Source organism: Fukomys damarensis, unplaced genomic scaffold (genome assembly GCF_012274545.1).
Source record: "Fukomys damarensis isolate Sample0158 unplaced genomic scaffold, DMR_v1.0_HiC HiC_scaffold_19, whole genome shotgun sequence".
Classification (NCBI taxonomy): Eukaryota; Metazoa; Chordata; class Mammalia; order Rodentia; family Bathyergidae; genus Fukomys; species Fukomys damarensis.
In genome coordinates, this window is record NW_022900931.1 from 10,545,716 (window position 1) to 10,552,791 (window position 7,076).

Genomic DNA, 7,076 nt, shown 5'->3' on the forward strand with positions numbered 1-7,076 from the left:
GGAAAGGCAGGGAGAGGAAATGAACCCTGCTGCTTTGGTTTCTTCTTCCAGGCATCCAGGGTGTTGAGGGGCTCCTCATCAGCCCAGACTACGTCTGACAATGTCAGGTTCTGGGGTTGCTGCAACTGCTGCCTTACTTGAGGCTGGATCCCTACCCCCATTCCTCTTTGGCTTTGTACCTGAGTTCTGCTTGGCCTAACTTCTGAAGTGACTGTCGGCCAGTAGGTGGTCTGGTTAAGTCTCTTCTGCCCAGTGAAGTTTGAGTTAAGTGGGTGTTTTCCATAGTCAGCTGAGACTCATGGTGGGTCCTGAAATTACATTAGTGGGTGGCAACCAGTATTTTTAGAAATGAAATAAAATAGACTCAAATAAGCTTATACCATGTACACATCATTTTGTGAAGCTTTTGTTCAACACGTTTGCCTGTATTTGTGATTAAAAAGTTTTAAAATTAAGTATATGTACCTGGGGATTTAGCTCAGTGGTGCTGCTGCCTGCCTTACAAGCCAAGCTTGGGGTCCTGAGCTTGATCCCTAGAACAATTAACAACAAAAATTAGATACATGTATATAACTACACAGTTTTTTTCCTGGGTGAGATTAAAGAAAATTGGAGCTACCAGGCTGAGATGCTGTGTGTGGGTGCTTGTCGCAGCCCTGACTTTGTGGGATTCCCTCCTGCAGGTCTGAGCTGAGCTGGGGCTCCCCTGGCTGCCAGTGCAGCAGAGCCTGTAAATGGAGCCCCTTGCAAGATCAAGCCCTTTGACTAAAGTTCTCAACCAAATTCTGGGAAACGAGCTGCATTCCTGGGGTGGAATAAATCATGTTGAGTTGGGTTAGGCAGGATGTGACTTCAAGCCCCTGAAGTGGGCTGTGAGGGCAGCATCTATGACTGACTCATTGTGAGCTCAGCCGTGACACAGGCATCTTGAGAGAAGGGGCCAAGGTTGGGGGAGGGCCTGCTACTGCTCCAGGGGTGCACTGAGTCCTCACAATGCTTCTGTGAGCTCGCAGGATTTATAGAGGAGGGGGCAGGCATGGGGGACAGGGAGACCCTGGGGGTGCGAGCTACTCCTTACCTGCACACTCACAGCCTTTCTGGGGGTAGCTGCTTTGTTTCCATTTCACAAGGAGAGAAACCGAGGACCGGGTCAGCCTGGCAGTGTGTGTCCTATTAAGCGGAGGGCCTGGGCTTCCATGTCTAGTCTGTCGGCCACCTTGTCCATTTCTCTCTAAGATGCAGTACCTTCCGTGAAGCTCATGGGTAAATACCCATATATTTGGAGGATGAAGCTCATTATCAGAATCCACTTAAATGACTGTTTGATCAATCAGGAAGATTGTTTTCGATCCCTGGCCAGTCCTGTGCCTCTCAGAAAGAAAATAGATGAGTGTACATCAGCTATAACCAGCAATACCGCAGATGTGGGGTGATGATGATTGTGATTCTGGACAGCTGCAGAGCCTTGGTCTGCTCTGGCCTTTGCTGTGTATGCTGCCAAGGGAGAAACAGGTCACACAGTTGTCACTCTAATGTTTGGGCAGTAAGATGTGGCATTATTTGGATGGTGGAGATTTTGTTGACTCCATCCCTGGAGTTTGGACCTTTGGGAAAATAAGAGCCTTAGAAGTAGTTCCATAATTATTTTTTTTCTTTTGAGACAGGGTCTCACTGTGTAGTTCAAACTGTCCTGGAACTCACTATGTAGCCCAGGCTGGTCTTGAACACGCAGCGATCCTCCTGCCTCAGCCTCTTGAGTATTGGGATTACAGGCGTGCACTACCACCCCTGGCTTCAAAATTTTTAAGAAAATTATTATTTAGGGGCTGGGGATGTAGCTTGGAAGTAGAATGCTTGCCTAGCATGCACAAGGTGCTGGGTGCAGGCCCAGCACTGCCTTCCCTGCCAAGTTATTATTTAAATACCATTAAGAGGGTAACAAGCCTCTGAAGGTGTGGGGGTTCTGGTCTCGAGTGATCTTCACAAGTTGTCTAGTTCTGATCTTGGGTTGCACTTCTCAGCAGTCATGATGTGGACTCTGAAAACCAGCATACTGCACTTTCCGATTGAGACGGCGGCCGTGTAATTAAATCTTTTGAGTATGGTTATTTTTCTGCGTTGGGTTTCAGTTTTGCTCACATGTTTGAGGAAAGAAAAACCATTCTATCAGCAGAACCAAAGGGAAGGAACAACTCCGCTACAGGAATCTGAAGGGCTCAAGTTGCCCCCGTGCATGTGTGGGCAGCTTCGAGCAGGCTCAGGGGAGGCTGTCTGCAGGAGGGCATGGTTGGCGTGCACAGGGAACAATTCCGCACATGAAACCAGCCATAGCTCTTGTCAACCTTTTCAAACCTGGGGGCGAGGGGAGGAATGTATGCCCCTCACTGCTCGGGAGGGGTGCCACCCCTACCTGAAACAACTTGCTTCTTTTTGCAGTTCTCCTTGGTGGCTTAGTGCAAGCTCATTACCCCACAGGTGAGGTGCATGTGTGATCTCACTGCACAAACATTGAACCAATTAAAAGCAAAGCCAGGGTCCGGTGTAGATGCCTTATCTGTAGATCCAGCCCCAGGCCTGCCTGCCTGGCCTCTTCACTTTGCCCAAAAGCTGCCCGACCTGCTGTTGGTGCCCGCCACCCCCCTTACTTCCCAGAGACATTGGACTCAAGAGTTTAGGAGAGGCTGCCCTGGGAATGGTCATTCTCTGCATTTTGAACAGTTCAGGCCCTTTCCACAGCACTGGTTGGAGTGCAGTGTCCTAGACTTCAAGGAGTTTTGGGGGACAGGGCAAAGAGGCAGAGGTTCTGGGGAGTGGAGGGTGTTAGGAAAGGCTGTGTGGAGAGGTGACAGACACGTCTGGCTTTAGAGGGTCTAAGTGGAGGATATAGGAGAAGAGCCGTCCAGCTCCGCTTCAGGGGACTACATGGACAAAGCCCACACTCTGCAGAGTCGGCTCTGGTGGATAGGATAGGGGCATCTGCTTGAGACAGGGTGGGAGTGGGAGCCAGGAAGACAGGAGAAGCATCAGGCAAGGGGCTTGACATGCTGCATGGCCCCACAGGGCAGCTTCTGCAGGCCGGATGGGCTGCAGGGCTCTCTTCAGGCTCCCATTGACTGACAGATTCATTCATTTAGTTTCTCTGCTGAAGTCCCAAAGCCACTGTGTTGGAGTCCTTAGATTGGTGTTTTAGTGGAGGGGACCCATAGTGTGAGACACATGATATGTGAGGTCGGTGCCCAAGAAGCTCTGGAAACACTGGCCTGAGGCTTTCTGGGGTGCAGCTACCTCTCACTTGGGAGGAAAGGACTTGGGCTCTGCTGGTCTTCCCTGAGCCAGGCTCTTTTGGAGTCAGAGGGTAAACTGGTTGCCTTTGTTTCTTCTCTTGTACATTGGCTCCCTGGTGGAGGCAGGGAACTACCTTCCCACCTTAGGTTGGAAGTATCCTCTTCCCTGGTCCCTGGGACTTTCCAGCTACTGGCCTCTCACCGCCACTGCAGTGGAGGTCAGGGAGGGTAAACTCTTTAAAATACAGATCTGACATGTCGCCCTCCCCTTCTTCTCCATTGTCCCTAAAGTCAACATTGGTAGATGGCTGATAAGATCCGGGGTGAACTGCCCCTGCATCCCTTTAACATAGGAACTGGGAATCTAAGCATGAAATTCTGGTGTCCTTAAAAAAAAAGAGTTAGTATTTTTAAATTCATAGATAAAAATTGTATATGCTTTTCATGTACAACATGATGTTTTGAGATGTGTGCTGTTGTCCTTTGTGGTGGCCTGGGCTTTGCTAGATGCAAGGCAAAGTGAAAACAACTACAGGTCCAGCCTCGCTCAGGCAGGCCAATGCCAGCATGTCCCAGTACTCCCTGGGCCCACTGAGGGCCTCTGCAGCCTTTGAGGAGAGAAGGGCATCAGGGAAGGACTTGGGCCTCTGGTGCTAAATTCCTCTCCAGCGTTTCTCTGGTCTGGTTTCCTTATCTGCTCAGCATCAGCTGGGGCTTGGGTTGGAAGACTGCTAATGGAAACAAGTCCTGGCTTCTTCTGTAAGCAAACAACATTCCTGAGGAGGGGAGGGAAGGGGCTGTCCGCAGTCTTCCCATTCCTCAGCAGCTTCTACCTTCTAGACCCTCTGGAGGAGCCTTCCACCTATGCACAGCCTGGGTGTAGTTAGCTGGAGGATTGGCCCTGAGGGCAGAGTGGCCACTTTGCTGGCCTTCCCTTAGAGAACTGTGTCATCGCCCCCACCCTGTGTTCACAGTCTTGGGACCCCATACTCGAGTGTATTGTTTGAGCCCCATTGCAGCTGCTGCCTATAGGTAGGACGTCTTGCAGGAGAGAAAATGAGGCCTGGGCGGTTAGCAGATAGTTGGTCATGCTAAACTCAACCCAGGTCTTCGGGCACGAGTCTCGTGCACATCCCATCAGACCAGCTTTGACAACTGTTTCCTGCAGGATGTGCCTGGATGCCAAGCCTAACTGGCTGGAGTTGGACATGCTTCCTAACTGAGGCTCTCAGAACCTCTGTGCATGCTGGTCCAGAAAGGGGGCCGAGACACAGCATAACACTGTCCTCTGAGGCGATTGGAAGGAACCTGTAGAGTCCTGAACTACAGAAACTTCACAGGCTCCAGGTGTGATTCCTGGGAAGGCGGGGGAGTCATTAGGTTAGGTGGTCGAGGTGGAGCCTTGGAAGTGTCTTGTTCTGTGCTGGGAACTTGAGGTACTGCTCTTCTGATGGGTGGTGCTTTTTTCTCATTCTAAAGCCAAGGATTTAGGAACTTGACATGCTAATAGTTTCAATATCACGGGACTTGTGAGCGGAGGATGTGGAACTCAAAGTTGGGTCTTCCTGGCCCAAAGCCATGCCCATTCCAGCCCATTATGGTGCATTACAAGTATGTACCTTGGGATTTGCAGAACCAATGTCTTGGTTCTGAGTTGATACTGAAGGCTGGAGGCTGGGTCACTTGCTGGGCAGATGCAGGCTGTCACTCTAGGAAGGGCATGGCCTTCTCCAGTGGGAGTGGAGGCCCCGCCAGCCTCTCTTATGTCCTTCCTGGTGTGTTGGTCTGCAGTACGTGGCAGGAGCCCTCCACCTTGGTAAATCAGGATGCCCTGATATGAAAACTGAGGTGGTTCAACCTTATAGAGAGCTTAGTAGAGGCCTAGAAGTTATCTTTGTTCTTATTTCTCTTTGTAGAATGAAAGTCCAATATACTTTCTTTTTCATTTTGCTTTGAGGATATACAGATGAAGTGACTGCCCCTCACCTGTGGTTTCAGCCTGCATCTCTTTGCTTCCTTTGGCCCTTACTCTGACCTTCTGAATAGCCCATGGGGATTTTCCAGCAGATACGTTTCAGAATGACATCATTTAAGACATTGTCACCAGTGTCCCAGTGTGCCAGAGTACGCTTTTGCTCCACATCACACCAGATGAGGCTGAGGGCAGGACAGATGCTTATGAAATCAGAATCATGCTCATGAAGGTGAACAGTGAAGTACATGGTGATCCCTCGTTACTGATGATTTGCTCCTGGGAATTCACAAAGGGATTTCTGGGGCCAGGCATCGTGCTTTGATGTTTGGTATTGAGATGATTGAGACTGACGGCTGTCCTGAAATAAAACTGCAAGTAATTATGATTCTGCTGCTTGGTGACTGGTAGAGAGGAGGGGCAAGACAGGTGGGAAATTCTTTTGCTGTAGTGAGTAAGGGCCTCACAGAGAAGGGATCTAAAAGACCTTCTTGGAAGCCCTGGGGTCCTGAGCAGAGTTGCGATGTGAGCAGGCTAGGTGAGTATCCCAGTGGTACAGTCATGGACCCCTGAGACTAATCCTGATTGCTCAGAAATATTTGCTAAATAGCATTTGATGCAAAGCCAGGATGAAGTGAACTGGTGTAACCTGGGTGAAATCCCTGAACCCCCACCCACCCCTTGCCTCCCACCCCTACATGTGGCTGCCACCTGTCTTCCATTTACTCACCTGGACTGTTAGATGCTGGGCAGTTTAGGTTGAGCTGCTGTGTTGGAGGTTCTGAACCCCTAACCATCGTGGCCTGCCTGGGGAGGCACAGAGCCTGGTTTAAATTGGAATAGTTAGAATATTTATGTATTTGCTGTGCTGGAGATCAAACTCAGGGTCTCATACAAGTGCTGTACTGTTGAACTAGGATCTCCCAGCCCATAGGATCTTTAAAGAACAGTCCAGTAGGTAAATTTTTTTTTTGTTTTGGTTTTTTGAGACAGGGTCTCACTATGTAGTTGAGACTGACCTGGAACTCACTATGTAGCCCAGGCTGGTCTCGAACTCACAGTGATCCTCCTGCCTCAGCCTCCCGAGTGCTGGGATTACAGGCGTGTGCCACCACATCCGGCCAGTAGGTAAATCTTGGTTATCCCTTACAGTCCAGTCTCCTATAAGGGACAGTCTTTCCTTGATGGACATTCTTGCTGTGCCATTCATACCCTTCACGTTTGGGTCCTGGAGTCTGTTTTATTTAGGTTTGGCTTGGGTACTCCAGAGCTAGGAGAGAGGGCTTATCTAGCAGGAATCTGGCTTTGCAGTCCAGCATTTGCTTACACTAAGCTCTTAAACCAGCAGTCTCTGGTGAGGGTAGCTTTGCCTCTTCCCTGTCCCCTCGGCAGTATCTGGGGACGTTTTTGGCTGTCACAGTGGGGACAGGGTGCTCCTGGCTGCTAGTTGGTAGAGGTCAGGGATGCTGCTAAGTGACTTAGAATGAACAGGACGGTTTTGCATGACAGAGCATTATCCACCCCAGATGTTCCCAGTGCTGAGATTGAAAGTCACTGCCATTTACTGTTCAGCATTTCATATATAATTTATAAGCTGCTGCACTCTTTTTATAGGTTGGTTGTGGAATAGTCTTCTACCATCGCTCCCCCCACCGTCAGTTTTCTTCCCAGCTCCAAGGACTCGGCATGAATGTCACAGCCTCCTTGACATCTGTCCCTGAGACCCGTGTTTTCCCCTGAGCCACTGTTCCCTGCTCTACATCAGGTTGCAAGTTCCTCCCCCTTCCTTTATTGGGTCTTAAGTCCGAGCAGTGGCTGAC

The 7,076-nt window shown here is 49.9% G+C and overlaps 1 long non-coding RNA gene across 1 annotated transcript; it reads left to right on the forward strand.

Annotated features, from left to right (window-relative positions):
• Window positions 1–1,083: 1,083 nt before the first annotated feature.
• On the forward strand, window positions 1,084–5,673 carry LOC104855095. Its single transcript, XR_778317.2, has 3 exons — window positions 1,084–1,263; window positions 4,453–4,631; window positions 5,242–5,673. It is a non-coding gene; the product is annotated as an uncharacterized LOC104855095 (long non-coding RNA).
• The last annotated feature ends 1,403 nt before the right edge of the window (window positions 5,674–7,076 follow it).